The sequence below is a fragment of the Pantherophis guttatus genome, chromosome 1, assembly GCF_059756535.1.
Source record: "Pantherophis guttatus breed Tessera chromosome 1, ASM5975653v1, whole genome shotgun sequence".
In the NCBI taxonomy this organism is placed as follows: domain Eukaryota; kingdom Metazoa; phylum Chordata; class Lepidosauria; order Squamata; family Colubridae; genus Pantherophis; species Pantherophis guttatus.
In genome coordinates, this window is record NC_142063.1 from 320,579,864 (window position 1) to 320,596,278 (window position 16,415).

At 41.8% G+C, this 16,415-nt stretch overlaps 1 protein-coding gene and 1 long non-coding RNA gene across 2 annotated transcripts in view; one reads left to right on the forward strand and one right to left on the reverse strand.

Annotated features, from left to right (window-relative positions):
* Positions 1-378: 378 nt before the first annotated feature.
* On the reverse strand, positions 379-4,797 carry LOC117667696 (uncharacterized). Its single transcript, XR_004592104.3, has 2 exons — positions 2,256-4,797; positions 379-1,158 (listed from the first exon to the last, which is right to left on the reverse strand). It is a non-coding gene; the product is annotated as an uncharacterized LOC117667696 (long non-coding RNA).
* Positions 4,798-13,166: 8,369 nt separating this feature from the next.
* ZNF395 (zinc finger protein 395) overlaps positions 13,167-16,415 on the forward strand; it is a 46,917-nt gene continuing 43,668 nt past the window's right edge. The window contains exon 1 of the mRNA XM_034421260.3: positions 13,167-13,456. The gene's annotated coding sequence lies outside the window, so the exon portion shown is untranslated. The remainder of the gene's footprint in view (positions 13,457-16,415) is intronic.

Sequence of the window (16,415 nt, forward strand, 5' to 3'; positions counted from 1 at the left end):
AGTTTTTATAAAAAAAAGGGGGGATTTTGATGGGATTATATTCTGTGGAAGTCAGAGGGGGAGGGTTAGGGGGGTTTGGGGGGTTAGGGTGGGGAGGGAGGGGTGGGTTGGGGGGGAAAGTGGGGTGAAAATGTAATTGTAAAACTTTTGCAATAAAAAAAAAAAAGAATCCCAATTATGAGGGATAAGTCTTCCAGATTAGTTAAAATGAAGTATACAGCATGTCAAGTATTGTAAGTAAAAATCTTTTTTATACTAGATTTTAAAAAATAAAAGAAACAATAGATCAATAAGAGCTATTGTTTCTGCTGTTTTTTAAAATCCATTTTTATATGTTTTATTGCCTTTCTGAGCAATTTACATGTGTTAATATTTCTATTTTTATTTTGTTGATTATTTTGTAAACAATTCTCAAGTCAGATAAGTTTTTTAATAATAAAGAAGCCCCAATGAAATAACATAATAAAGCAGCTTAAAAGCTAATGGTGAGGGATTTCCAGTAATTGAACCAGTAATTATTAAAATCTTTATTTGCTAGGTGACTTACAGGCAGATATCAAAAATCTGATTTTAGTAATACTTAAATGCTTAGTGGCAGCATTCAATATTTTATAACTGGTTAAATACAAGTCTCAGCTGTGTTGCCCGTGCTCATTTTGTTAGAAGAGCACAGAATTTTGGCAAATGATCTTTTTTTTTCCCTTGATGAAAAGTGCGAAGGAAAGTTGGCCATTGACCTACAGAATGTGTTGATCCTTAGCCCAGAGGTAGCCACAAACTGCTTTTGCTTTGGAAATTAGAAAATGAGTTGGGAGGATCCACAGCTTTCAGCAGGTCTGCATACCCATTATATGCAGACAATGTCAGGTTTTGTTTCTGGGATTTTCAGTGGTAAACATCTTGGTTAGAAAAGCAGGACGAGAACTCCAGTTGATATATTAGAGTAAGTTGGTGATTTTTGAGGTATACAAGTAGACATTACAGGAGAACCAGTTTGGTCCAGTGGTTAAGGCACCAGGCTAGAAACTATAGACCGAGTTCTGGTCCTGTCTTAAGTATGAAAGCCAGCTGTGTAACTTTGAGCCAATCAATCTCTCTGCCTTAAGCCAGTTGGTCAATTTCTGTTGCAACCAATGGATCAAGACTTGAACCCTGCACCTGTGGGAAAACATTAAGAAGAAAAAAAGGTAGACATTACATGGCAAATAGCAACAAAAATAGTTCCACTAGAAGACACACTAGATCAATTGCCCCTTGTGAGGTTTCTGGAAGGGTACCCATATAAACTTTTACAACCATCCCTCTCTGCTCTGTGTTTCTTTTTTAAACACCAGTTCCTCATCACAGGCTTTAGTTCAGCTGTTCATTCCAGGATGTTGAAAGGTGTGGACAATCATTTTTTCTCGGATGAGGGTTCCTGCCCTGAGCAGGAAATTGGGACTAGATGACCTCCAGGTTCGAACTCTACAATATACCAAATATTTTGGTATCTGAATTAGTTGCCCTCTACCAGTCATTGAGCTGTTCCTTGGTGGAACTCAGTCTGCCTCTGCTGTAGGGATAGACAAATGTCTTGGTGTAGTGATGCACTGCCTTTATTTAATTGGCTAATGGCTGGCAATGCAAATACAGTGGAAAAGGGCTGTGCAAATCATAGCCTGGAGGTCCTATTTAATCATTGCTGACTTGAAAGTGCTACCCATTTCTCCTTCAAACTAAGTTGGCAAAAAGCAACAGAATACTAGCATAACATTTGCCGTCCCTATTCCTATGCCTCTCTCTGTTCTGTTCCCAGTCATCTGACTTCAAGTAAAAGGGAGGGGTGGGAGCCTAAAAGCTTTACATATTTTTGAGGCTGCCCTTGCACATTCTGCAAGAGGGGAAAAAAACACTACTCGTAACACCAGTACAGCTAATAATGGCTTAAGCTTGTCTTACAGTATTCATAGGCTGGGAATGAGATGAAGGCAGTTTGGGGAGCCAGCAAAAAAAAAAAATGTTGCAAGGGCACATGCACACCGTCAAAGATAGAACCAGGAGGAAGGAGGAAGATTAGTTATTTCCAGCATCCCTGGCAACAACAAACAAACAAACAAAAAAGATGGATGCGTTGTTATAAACAGCAATTTTCCCAGTGGAGGGAAACTTGGTTTGTAATAGCGACTTCCAGTGACAAGAGACTTTGTGGCAGCAAAAAATAAATAAATAAAAAAGAGCCTTGTGGATCCTATTATGGTCTTCTGTTCATTCCTTACCTAGGAGTACGAAACCGAAGTTCTGGGACTTCACATGGTAAAAAGCAAACCACTGAAGAGAGAGTGGGAAATGAGAAAGACAAGTTCAGTGTCTGAAGGAGGTGGCCCCACTCACCACTGGCTTCAGTTCCTTCCCAACATGGGTCTTTACCCGGGCCCCACCATCAGCATGCAGAGCCTGCCAATTGATACCCGGGCAAAGTCGGCCCCTTTCCAGATGTTGAAGAATTTCCAGTATTCCGGACAGCAGGGATAAGGATGCTCGGGGTGGCAATTCAGGAAGGCTACAACTGCCCTCAGAAATTCATTGCTCGGCACCGAAAAGCGTCCTGTTCCTCGAAAAGTTGTGGGATTTTGGGGTTTTTTCGGGCACAACCAGTTACTCTTTTAAACACGCACCATCTTAAAAGGTCTGCCATTTTTTTTTTAAAATTTAGACTTGGTATTTTCTTCTCTGTCCCGCTGACGACGACACTACATGACCCACATGCCCCAAATATTGAAGGATTCGTCTGAAGGTTTCTAGTCTGGGACAAGCTTTACACGTGCGCACGGCTGGAAATGGAAGATTAGGCCGCCAGATCGCTTCGAAGTAAACAAGCCTACGAACTCGGCTGTCAAACATGATAAATGTGTACCCAACGGCGGTAGAAGCGCCTCACGGCTGGGGCTTTTTATGACTGGGCGTGCGCGAGCGGGGGGTGGGGAGGAGGAGAGGCGGAATCCCGACCGACCGCCTCTCTCAAACTGGGGGGGGGGGGAAGGGACGCTCCTCCGCCCCGCGGCGAAAATAGCAAGCCCCGCCCCTTCACAGCGGGAGGGCGAGGGAGGTGCCTTTCCTATTGCCTTAGCAGCTCGAGCGCGCGCTTTTGCAGCTGGATGCTATTTTAGCCACTGAGCGTGCTCCCGCCCTTAGTGATAAGGTTGGGTTCCTCTCAGCTTCTTTGCCAGCGGCTCTTCTTTCGTGATTGGCTGTCTCTCTCTCTCCCCCGCGCCGCCCTCCCTTGGGTCTCCTCCTTCCCATCCTCGTCTCTTGGCCTCCAGCGCCAACTCTTCCCGGTTTGGTTTCGGATTGGTCAAGCTCGCATCCCAACTCCTCCTTTCAAGCGTTGCGATTGGATAGGCGGCCCGGTCGCTGGGTTCTCTGATTGGACGCCGCTTTTCTCTCGTTGGGCCGCCGCCCTTGACATAAGCCCCAACCTGCATCTCTGGCTGTTCTGTGGGGGGGGGGGGACTGTTTCCACGTGGGGAGTGGCACGTAGTCACTTTCCGCCCTGCCTGTAAACTGAAGCGAAGGAGGAGGAGGAGGTTGAGCGCTTTTGCCCGAATCACGTGGGACGGCGAGGGGAAGCGGAATGGAGCGATCCCTCCGAGTTCTCAATTGGAAGCGCTTTTGTTGCGTGGCCGCAGCGATGCTTTTTTTTTTTTTTTTTTTCAAACGGGAGGGGGAAACTCCAGCGCAGATGCTCTCCCGCCCGTCCCGCGGTTGCTGTCAGCTGCCTCTTGAATGCATGCAAAACAAACAAGCCTTAACCTTGTGGCTGATGCGCGTGCTTCCTCTTCCTCCCATTAGTTGATTAAAACATAAAAGCTGTCATAAATGCTGTTGCGCTTTATCTCCCAGAACCCGCTTTTCTTTTTTTTTTAGTGTACTAAGTAATCCAGCGTCTGATTTTCCAGCCAGTAATGCGACTAGGAAAACTTAGGCCGCACTCAGGGAAAAACAGCCGAGCAGAATACACAGCAGACACTAATAATTGTCTGTATGTGTAGTCGGAAGTGAATTTAAGTTGTTTTTGATGGAAGCTCTTTAAAGATAGCTTTGGATTTCCGTCCAATTAGATTTTCATTTTGAAGTTTGGCATAGTTGTGCAAGTTTACATTTTTTCCCCCTTATTTGGAAACTTTTTCTGAAAGAAACCTTACTTATCTAATAGTTAATTTGGTATTTTCTTAACTACTGGTGACCTCTTGGGTTTGGTGGGATGTTTCTTGCAGTTTAATATACTACATATTGTGAATGGGCTGTTCTATATCTAGCTTTGAATAACCATGAACAATAGAGAATTGACCCCTCAAGTTTCTGTTTCAACTTCCATTTTACCAATCTGTTATTTAGACGTTTCTTTTAGTGCCCAACTGATTGCCTTGGCAATTTTCTGGTTACATATAAATATGAAGCCATTGTGTTTACTGTTTCCAATTAGTTCAGAGAAACCGTGCATTTTTAGGATTAGTTTGCGGTCATCTCTAGTAAATTCAGTTAATAATCTATCCTTACTTTAATATTTTCTCCTGTTTCCCTGATTGTATTTTGCATCTCATCTTGCAGAGAAAAATAGCATGCCCCAGGGCAAAATCAATTTTGCATCCTTGCATTTTCATCCACAACCATTATAGGGAAGAACTTTTTGAGGTTTTTGACTTGAAATTATGAAATTTCAAGTTGAAATTATGTTTTCTATAGCACACACACACACACACACACACACAGCCTGCTTATGTATTCCTTCCCCTGTTCTATTTAATAAATTTGCATTTACATGATTATCTTGGTTCTGTTTCACAAGATATTTGTTATTCTGTATTTTTATTTTTTTTACTTTTCAACTCCCCCCATCTTGGCACAAAGGTTTGTATTTAACAAAGAAACAGATAAGCACAGTGTTTCTCTTTGATATCTCTGGATTTAATTTTTTTCCTGTGTCTGTTTGTCTTTTTATCATGTTTTGTTTTCTTGTGGTCTATTTCTCCTTCATCCTCATTTGGCCGGTCAGCAGCATTTTGACCCTCATCCCCCTATTGATGATTCATCACAAAATGGAAGGTCAGTTTTTTTTCAAGGGCCCAGTTTGTTTGTTTTTATTATCCTACTTAGATGAAACTCCAGGTGATGCAAGCTTTGAGGGCCTTTACCGGGTTTTGTGCCAATAAATTAGTTTTGGAGATTGCTGCATAGCCACCTTCCTGCTTTGCAACTTTCTCACCTAAGATGATTTCTAGGATGGCATTGGAGAATGTCAGGATGATTGCTCTTGGAAAATTTTAGTATTCATGTTGAGGCCGTTACAGGTGGGCAAGCTTTGGATGAGATGATTATAAAACTCTCAATTTGACATTATCCAACATTTAGAGTAAGTCATGGTTTTGTTTTAGTCTTTGTCTTGGGACATGAAAGGGATAGTCTGGTTACGATGGAAGTGATTAACAGAGTTGGAAGGGATCTTATGGGTCATCTAGTCCAACCCCACTGCTCAAGCAGGAGACCCTATACCATTTCTGACAAAACACAGTCCAATCTTTTCTTGAAAGTCTCAAGTGATGAAGTTCCCACAACCTCCAATGGGAAGCTGTTCCATTGGTTGACTGTTCTCACTGTCAGAAAGTTCCTCCTCATTTCTAGGTTAAATCTTTCCTTGATCAGTTTCCATCCATGATATTTGCTCATTGTCATGGCCAGGCCAATATTTAGTGAATTTTTATCTCACATAATCAAACTCTTGTTGTGAGGTGGGGATTGTTCCTTGACATTTGCAGATTTTGAAAGATTCCTGAATACTTTGGGGAGTTTTTCATATCAGTATCCTAAATCCAGCTGAGGATTTCTAAAATGGTTGAGGTTGAGAAAATTGCCCTGAATGGCAAAACACAAGGACCCTTAAATGATCACTCCCTATCATAGCAACATGTAGAGCTTGCTCTGTTTCCTGGGAACTTCTGAGACATTGAGATCAATGGGATAAATATTATAGCTAGCACATAATAAAGCCAGAGTATACTACTGGTCAGAGCTGCAAAGTTGGCGACTTCATATGGGACTTCTATACCATTCCTAAGTATTCTTAATGTATCACCTATGCTCACTTTTTAGCATAACTAGCGCATTGCAATCTTTGAAATGTTATATTTCCATTTTCATTGGAGAACCTCATTAGAGAGTGTATGTGGTTTGTTTCACCATGGGCCAGAGTTGTCTCTCAGCAAGTGTTTTCAAGGATCTGATGAACACTCTTTGTGTGTTCATCAGATCCATGAAAGAAGAGAGGATTTGCGGGCTTCATCTCCCTTCAGTTTTGTTTTTTTATAAACAGTAGAAGGAAGTAAATATACCCAATTCTACTGTACTTTAAAACACACTGTCTTACTTGAGTTTTTCTGTTAGCAGATTCTTTTGGTATTTTGTCAGAACAGCAGTCAGCTGATTGAAGAGAGCAGAGGAAAATTGTGTTCCTTCCACAAAGTATCTCTAGGCTTCTGCTTGAAGTGTAGGATTTTTTTAAACTGTCTTGTGCTGCATGAGTGCACATTCACACACTAGCAATCCCCCACCCCCTTTTGTGGAGGTCTTTTGCTGTACCAGGGTTCTCCCTCACAGCCCCATCAGCCAACTTTAGTATCCTATTCGTACTATCTGTTGGAAAGTACAGTTTGCAAATGTTGGAGAGTGGGAATTATTTTTTAATGCCATACTACTATGGCTTTTGTTCTATCATTGTCACAATTAGCAATGGACTTTTAAGTGGTAGAGGAGGAATAGCTGGGTGACTTTGCACCTCTCTTTTTAAAGCTATTGTTTGGTTTTGGGGTTCATTTTGCAAATGGCCAAATACATGTAACCAGTATGTTCTTGTATAGTAGGAGCCAGCCACTTTATTTATTTTGTGTAGGAAGTGAGAAAATGTTTGTTGCTCCAGAATCGACAAAGGATGGAATGAGTTTCGCCCTGAGGGAGATGGGCTGTTTCTACATTTGATAAATAAATAAATAAATGCCAATTGATTTTTTTGGGGGGGAGGGGAGGGGGGTCCACTCTCCTATTGGTCAGTTATTTATACCAACGGTAGCATCTGGTCAACCTCAGTTGATCTTGAAAATCTAAGCAATGTTGTGTTGCTTAAATTAAATTTAAATTAAAATTTAAAAATGTGGGAAAGATCGGAAGAAGAAGGTATATTAGGTACATTCACACTGACTTGAGTTATTTATAAGAAGTTGAATCTGGATGGGAAACACCAGGAATTCCCAACATCCAGGAAAAAGGCAGCGGCATACTATTTCTGTATTGTTGGCATGAAAACTACATGGATGTGTCAAGCTTGACTTGAGAAAGTTGTTATCTTTACAGGTCAGATGGAAGCAGAGCTTCACTTTAGTGTTCTAAAGGCTGCAGCAGTGAAGATGAAGCACAACAAGCTTCATGAAACATGAAGGAATTGGGGGACAAATGGTGGAAGTGCCCCAAAACTGGGTTTTTTGCCTCCCATGTATCATCAAGTAGCCATACAGCAGAATTTGAGTGGCTAAAGATTTTCCAGTATCTACATTGGTGTACAGCTGTTGAACCTACCACATACTCTCTGGATGATTCATACAGTACTAGCCAAGAGATTTGAGTGCATGAAGAATGGTGCACATGGCCTTAAAGATACATCTACTATTAAATAAATCAAGAAGTTCACATAAGAAGTTCACATCTCTTACAATATTCCTCTGATTCCCAGAATTCTAAAAGTAAAAAAGCACTGTTTTGAAAAAAATTGCTACTTTTCAAAAGGTATTTTAATATATATATATATTGGGATTCCTGTAGTATAAAGCAGCAGTACATTGCCAATCATGAAGTCACCAGCTCGTGTGCTATTAAAAAAATGGCTGGGATTTGAAATTTCAAAAATGCCAGTATGTTGCTGTTGATAAAACAAGCACTAATGAGCAGACACCAATGTTGCATGAATTAAGCTCTGCACAGTGGGATGATGTTTAGTTCACACTCTTCCCCATTGCCTCCTCCATGTGCATCTTTAAAACATGGTACAAAGGCCTGAAAGACTTTCCAAAGCACAGGATAACACATTCAGGAGGAGGCGGCCCTCTCCATACACACCCCACACCCCATTATGCAGCAGTGGAGCAAGTTTATTGCTCCTCTCCCAGCGAAATTATTTTGCTTATGTCAGCAGTGCACAGCTTCCTTTATACTGAGGGTTATATTTGGCCTTTGACTGATGTGTGCTAAAAAATAATTACATTTGGGAGAAAGAAGTGGGCAGGACCAGAATGAAAAGGAAATAAAATTTAATTTAAATGTCCTCCATGTGGCAGCGCCTGTCCAACTTTGCTTGCCCTTGGAAGCTAAACACCATTGAATTGGATCCTAGTGTGGCAAATAAACACATGTCTATGAGAGGCCACCAGAATACCCTAAGGTTAGAGACTGGGAAATGGAAGAAAAATCATGGACAACAGCAGTAGAAAACGCCTTGCCCAGTTGCCCCAAAATCCTGCATTGATATATGCCCATAGTGTCAATATATCCCCTTACAGTAGTATCAAAGAGAAATGAAGCTTTTCTGTGGAATTTATTTGAAATTAATCATAATTAAGATAACTGTTATTGGTAGCTGTTTTTAGAGCCATACCCATATCCTAGGTTTTTGAAACAAAACACATCGTGCTTTAGATCAATAATTAAGGGGGGGTTTCCTTCTAGCATTTATTTTTCATACAGGAATTCCAAGAACAAACAAAGCCCAGGTTCCTCACGAATTATGCTGGACAAAATAATTTTGAAAATAATGCATTTATTGAAACAAGACACATTGACATTGGTGTTCTTGCCACTTCAGTTATTCTTAAATATTCAGAGGGGAAGATCAAAGGAACATACTTAAGTTTTGGGATAGAAATGGAAAGACTGCAATTGTACTTGTTTTCCTTACAGCAATTTTGCCTTGAACACAGAGATATTCAAGGTTACCCTGAGTGCTGGTAAGGAAGCAATCCCTGAGAATGCTTCCATGCTTTAGTGGCACAGTGATACAGGGCCAGCAATTTTCCTATGCTCTGCCCTCTACTAGATATTTTTGATAGGGAGAGCCACAGAAGGTTTCCCTGTGCTGTTCCAGGGACTCCATACACTCTGTACTTGAAACCACATCATTATTTATTTCAATTTCTATGACTGCCCACTCACACACGGTTCTAGGTGGTTTGCATAGGTTAAACCAATCAACACAACTAAAATACTGTACTGTGGAACACATACAGAACAGAGCGCACAGGCTAAGAGCTAAGCCTTGGCATGTTATCAACCATGTAAAAGTGGAATCGGATAGCATAGAGCCATGCAGTCGCTTCTTTGCTCGGACTCATGTTTCTTCACTTGGATTCTGCTCTCTACTTCTCACTCTGGTTCACTTTCTCTCTCTAGTTCCTCACCATCTGTCCTTGTGCCAGTGAAGATCAGCCAACATAGTGAGAATGGTTGATGTACTTAGACTACCCTGCAATTGTGTTCCCGGGCTGGTTGTAAACAGAATTTACTTCAACCATTGTTCGATGATACCTGCTACACATGGTCAAAATCTTTGCCTTGTGGTGTTGCCCATTCCCATTTCTTCCTCTTCCTTTCTGTCAGGCATGTTCCTCAATGTTTCCTCTGGAAAGAAACCACGTTTTAGCTCTGTGTGAGTTCTGTTGAGAAAGATGTTGCATTACGTGTCATGTTTTCATGCATCATGCATTGGGATTCTCACAAGCTTTGCCCCTTCCTACAGTCACCAGCAGAATTGTCTTGAGTAGAATAGTCACTAGGGTATATGGATATTATTACACCTGTGAGTCATTTAGTCAGCAGATACCTGTTTAGACAACAGTCCTTAATAAATTCAATTTATTATATATTCTTAGTACCCCTTTCAGGGATTGTCTCATTTTATGTATACTTGTTGTATGACCTTAACTGTCTTCCTGTGAATAAAAGGACTTATTGCTAATAGAGGTGGACCCAGGATTTAAGATAGACCTTTGGGGATGAGGCTGGACTAGCAAATGTTACATCTTGTGTGAATCCATTCAGAATCTTGGGGAAACAAGCATGTTTTATACTAACTTTCCAATAGGCAAGTTTAATCATCGCAGCCAACACTTGGCAGTTAATCAAACCAATAATAAGAGAAACTGAGAATAAATACTGCACATTGGAAAAGATAACATCAAGTTAATATGCAGAGTCAGACTATTAGAAGAAAGAAACTTCCTTCTGAACATGAAAGTCTTAAAACCAAATGTGTACAATGAACAGGAATTCAGCCAAACAAAATGTATGTTGGCTACAACTGATGTTTTAAAAATGTAGATTTGAGTAAATAAAGCAATAGGAACACGGTTCTGACAATATTAACACCCACTATACAAAACAATCTGGGAGGCAATTGAAATTGGTGTGTGTGTGTGTATGTGAGAGAGAGGGAGGGAGGGAGGGAGAGAGAGAGAATAAAAGGTTTTCTGCAGGACGACACAGAGATTAAGGAGATGTGTTAGAATTCCAAATTCATAGCAGAAAATATATTTTAATTTTGCATAGTTGTAGACTTAAAATAATGTTAAACTACAAAGCAACCAACCTAACAACCCAGTTTATAACAGAAATTAAACATAACTGGATTTTTTTTTCAGAGCAAAATCCTACTAAAACGACTATAGCACAGTTGTTTTATAGCCAGTTTTCTGGAAACTTCGGATGCTGTTAATTTATTGGGAACTGCACAATTGGGGCCAACCCAAGAGCTTTATGGTTAGAGGGAAGATTAGCTCCAATCACCAAGAACATGTAATGTATTTTTGCCTTGCCTCATGTTGTACAATATATCAGTTTTGGATTGCAGGAAGAAATTTGGTGTGCAGATTCCCAGAATTTTCAGAAACGTCGTTTTGATATGCTTAATTGTATTTGGTTTGTTTTTAACTTGTAAACTTCCATTGAGCCATAAAGGCAAGCCTGAAGGCATGTGGTTATTTTTATGTTCATTAAAGTGTGGCACAGTCAGGTATATTGTGCCCTGACATCAAATATATGCCCTGAGTTAATGCAAAGAAAATATGTTCTCTGCAATTCAGGAAGCATTTCAGAGAAATACCATACAGGGACAGCTGGCATGTGCTTCTGCCTGTCTCACCATTCTGTTCTGTGTCCACTCCTCCTCCTGCGCAGCCAGAGGCAATGGGAGAAACACAGTACTTTTTTCTCCTGCACGTTTAAAACTGCATGGCACTTGTGAGCAGGCAGGCCGAAGCAAAGCAGAAGATGTTGTGTGTGCGCTTGCACTGGCACAGTGCACAGAGGACTTGGACACGGTCCAAGCTAACAGAGAAGCCACTGGGTGGGGAAAATAGCAAGGATCTCTCTCTCTGTGTGTGAGTGTGTGTGTGCATGCGTGCCTATGTGTAAATCAAGCTAATCTGGAGCTTCTTCAGCCAATCCAGGAGATCGTATTCCAAAATCTAGGCTGTTGCCATTGCCACATGAGGAATTGGAGAAAGGATCCACCCAACCAGTATTTGTATAATATAGCCCTAGCTTCTTCCTGGCCTGATTAATGCATTCAGCACTAATGAACTAACTAGAGTATGAATTCGGCAGAATAGGGATTGCCTATCAGTGCTATATTACACTTCCAATTAAGAATGTATTCCAACCCAGATATTACACTGATTTATTAATGATGAATTGTTTGTTTAAAAATAAAAATAAAATTCTTTTCTAAAAAAAAAAAAGCATGTATTCCTGATTTTAATAAATAGCATTCTCTAGAGAGGAGCACCCTCCTTGACGTGGATGTGTAAATTAACTCTTTCCTTCCATGCTCCACTGCAGAGAACATTCCCTTCATTGAAGCCAATTTCTGACCTGGGAAGAAATGCCTGTTAGCACCAACAGGTAATCCATGAATGAAAGGAGACTGTTATGTATTTTCTAGATTGACCCATTCCCTTCTGTCTCTTCCCTGTTAAATTTCTTTCTCCCCATATTTAACCTCCAAGATTTGAAATCAGCCTAAGGAGAAATGGCACAGAGGTAAAAGTAGTAGGACCATTGCTACCGACATGATAAGTAATTAGTAGTATTAATTGAACCTCTCCAGCAAATATTTACATGAGTCATTTCTATTATTTATATGACTGCCTTTGAGATCTGTCTTTGAAAATATGTGCCAGCATCATGCCTCATTGCTACCCTTAATATGTAACATGGGCATTGATACAGCATTTGGCACTAATATTGATCATTCAGTATTAAAATGAGAGAATCCACCACAGTGCAAATATTTTATTATTCCTGAAGAATTTATGCCACAATCCCAAAATAGAAGCAAAGATTAAGGCCAGCGTTCTAGCATGCTTACAGCAACACCAGATTCTGGCTGAGCTCATGTCAGTTTCTTGTATTAATATCAGACAGACACTTAGATTTGTGTTTTACATGAGGATTAGTAGTTAACTTTATGTATTAAACTCTAGCTGATGATGCCTGAGGCTACAACAGTACTTAGTATTACTTAATTATATAACTTTGTAGCTCATCCATTGTACCTAAGGATGATGGGGTAACCCTCATCATCCTCAGGCACTACGGATGATCTACGAAGTTGGAAAGGCTACCCATATGGCACCTTCATTTGAATCTCAGTCATCTTTACAAACAGTCCTGAAAGAAGGGTTGCTCATCTCCCCTAAATTGCAAAAAAGCTCCGACGAAAACAGGTGCCCACGGATGCAGTTACCAATGGTAGGCTCGCTGGTGTATCTTTCCCTTGTCGGTGGGCTACACCACAGCCATAACGTGCTGTTGCTGCACCGACAGGTCAGTTTTTGTGAAAGGTTATTTCACGACGACGGCATTTCCTCCAATGAGGACTTTCTGGGTTTGCAATGAAGGCGACGAATAACGTTAAAACAACCTGTCTCCGCTAAAGGACCAGAATCCCCTTATGGGCTGGGAAAGGGAAAATTTGGGGACGTTAAACCAAGCCCTGCTATCTTCTACCGAGCTTCGCAATCGCAGCAAGGAGTTTAAAAAGAGCTCCAAAGGCAGAGCTGGACGGAAAGGAGTGGGTGAAAGCGGGGGAGGACGGGGAGAGCCGAAGCGGCTTGGCTTCGGTGTTTATTTTTTGCAGGGCTCCGGCTGGGGGCGTGTATTTAAATAGAGCCGCGCAGCCAATGCGCGCCGAGGGGTTGGGCCATGAGGGCAGCTTGTTTACAACAGATCTTTCCGAGCTGTTCTAACCCGGCCGGCAAGGAGGAAGAAGGCGAGAGGCAAAGCCTGGCGTCGGGAAGCACGTGGAGTCGCGAGCGCGGGAGAGGCGGCCAGGCCTCCCTGTCCGCTCCCCCTGCCGCCCGCCCCGGGAGGAGCCGTCTGCAAGGTGAGATGATGGGTGCAGCGACCGAGCTGGACAGGCCCTGCCAAAGTCCACCGCGCACTGGCGGGACTGGTAAATAAATTAAGGCAAGATCGTGGGTGTCCGCTGCAAAAAAGGTGGCAGATCTTGCGAAAGGACAGCCGACGTGGGGGCTGGCTCGGAGCAAAGGTCCAATATAGTTCCGAACGACGCGTGCAAAGGTGGCTCTCGGAGGGAGTTTTTAAGCGGCTGGAAGGCGGCGACTTAACTGTTGCTGGCTTTGTGCTTAATCGGCCAAAGCGGCTATTGGCAGATATATTGCTTCTGCATATGCAGGATCCATTATTAAATTTACAGTAGTTACTTCATCTGCCTGGAAATGATCCAGCCCTTTTGGATTCCTCTTGGAAGCCAGCGGCCATTGCTTCGTCTGGCGACGGAGAGCTCCCCAAACTGCTTAGGCGTTAAGTAAAAAAAAAAGTGCAATTTTGGTTTTGACTTATCTCCATGATCTGCCTCAATACACATTCTCGGCTTCTGATGTTTTAAGCTTCCCGGGTTTAGTTTCTTCATATTTTGCGCATTTTTGTGCTGGCTGACATATTCAACCGCTTTTTCTCCACCCCCACCCCCTTCCAATTACTGTTTGCCTAAATTAAGCTCTTTCCCCATGAAGAAAAGCAGAATCTCCGCCTTTTCTAAGGGCGCAGCTGCAGGTGCATTTGACCACCAACCTCTGCAGACAGAGCGTGTATTGGCCATGCTGGCGGAGGAAAATGATCGTGTAGCCTAACATTCAGAAGGCACAGGGTTGTCAAGAGGCTGTTTCTCATAGGAAGCAAACTACAGCTGCCCAATCATTTGTGTATTACTTTTCTGGATGTTTGTACATTAATGCCTGCATATATTTTGCTTCTACTATAGTCTTAAGTAGAAAGTGAACGAACCCCTTGATTCCCTAAGATTGGCTAATGAAAATGTCTTGATTTCCTTTATTTTGCAAACAGGTATGTTTGGTCTTTGAGACTTTTAACTCACTTAAAAACACTTCGTAGCTCATCCCCTCAAAGGAATCATAGTGTGCAAATACAGAAGTTCTCCCATAAAAATTTTTTTTGGGGGGGGGAAATCCTTTGTGTGCATTTGTACCAATTTATATTTATTGACAGCCTCAATAAATGGGGACAGAAAGCCCCATAGCAGCCTTTCTGAATCCTCCAGATAGGTTGGACTGGAATTCCTAGAGCTTTCAGCTTCTAAAAACGTTAGGAATTACAATTCCAATACATCTAGAGGGCGCAAGGTTGGGAAAGACTGCTCTAGATAGCAAATGGATGGTGGAAAGGGGTTACTTCAAGTCAAACGAAGGCAAACAGTGGCCCACAGAACACATTCAATCCCAAAACCACATTTTTTGCAGGTGTCAAAGCTGTGTCTGTCTTTATCTGTGGATTACAACAGCATAATGGCCCCCAAACGTAGCACCATTTGTGGTGGGGGAAAAACCAGAGGACTGTTAATCTAAATCCTAAAATAGGCCTGGCATACTTTGGAAGACAAACCATTCTTTTCTCCTCAGCTAGGAAAAATTGAGAATTTCTGTTCCACCAAAGTTGCAGATAAGCCTCTACTCACTTTATGATCTGATGATTATGATCTTATGATCCAATGAAAAATTGTTCTTTTTTTGCCCTGCAGTTAAGAACACAGAATGTTTCTTAGAAGACCAAGGAAGGAGCTATCCAACATTAAACTGATAAATATAAGGTGTCAAAGGTGTCACATTTTAGCTTGGCAGCCCCCTCCCTTTTTTTTTCTTCTTCAAAGTTTTCTAGGCTCTTTCATTGCTTCTTTGAGTCTTGAGCTACACTCCATCTTCTGTTTGCAGTGTAGGTGTGTCTCTTCAAACAAATGATTGCAAACCCCTAGGGCAAACAACTTGTTAATATGTGTGTTAAGAAGGATAACTGCAGTAGTGGCAAATTCAGTGGTGAAAAATGGCAAACTTTTTTTTTAATAAAACTGATTTCCTCTGCAGTGAACATGGCTCCAAATCAATACTAAGAAGTGGATTTTAAAAACCCACAACAGCCTTATTTGCTCAATGAAGCAATTCTATATATGCTAGTAATTTTTGAGTCAATTCATTGGACAAGTGACAAGGCTTTCTGTATGTCCCCTTTGTACGGTAGTTGTAGTCTCTGCAACGTATTTTGCTCCCCCTCTGCACACTTTGTCTTTGCTTCCATGTTTTTTTTTGTCAAATTTCTGTTCTGTATGCCCTTCTTCAGAACTTGGGTATATTAATTTTTAGGTGTTGAAATGTATCTTTTCATCCTGTATCAATAATAGTTCATGAAAAGGTCTTTGCTTTTTTTGTTTTCCCTTTGTCTCACCTTTTTTAATAAATTCGGTTTATATTTATGAATTATACCTATTATTTTATATTTTGTAAGCCACTTCGCAAGGCGTTAGCCTAGGAAGCAGCATAACTAGTGTCAAATATCCATCAAGTCTTTCTGAACGAAGGTTTTTTTGTTTTGTTTTGTTTTTTGCCAAATCCTGCCAGCTGGGAATGATGGGGCTTGAAATCTGACATAGGTAGGGGACCTCTGGCCTTCCTAGCTCCCAAAGGGTTGTTAAGCAAAGCGCGATGCCGGTGTCCTTTTAGCGTGTGCCCAGTACAGTATCACCCGATCCTCGAAGCTACAGTGGTAATAAAACCTCCCTCGAGTGTGCGAGGAACCAGAAATTCACCTGAGCTAGCATTTTGTCTACAGCGGCGGTTGGCCACACGCCTCGAGGTTTCCATGCCCGACTGGTGGCACTTGCCCCGTGGATAAGCTGTCTGCCCAGTCAGCTGGCGCCTGCTATTTTGTGGCCACGCGGGTTGGCGGATGTGTGCAGCATTGCCAGGGCGCTTCCCCCCCCCGCCCCCCATCTACACTCCCAGCCGGCTCCTCGGTGCGGCTCGCGTTGTTTG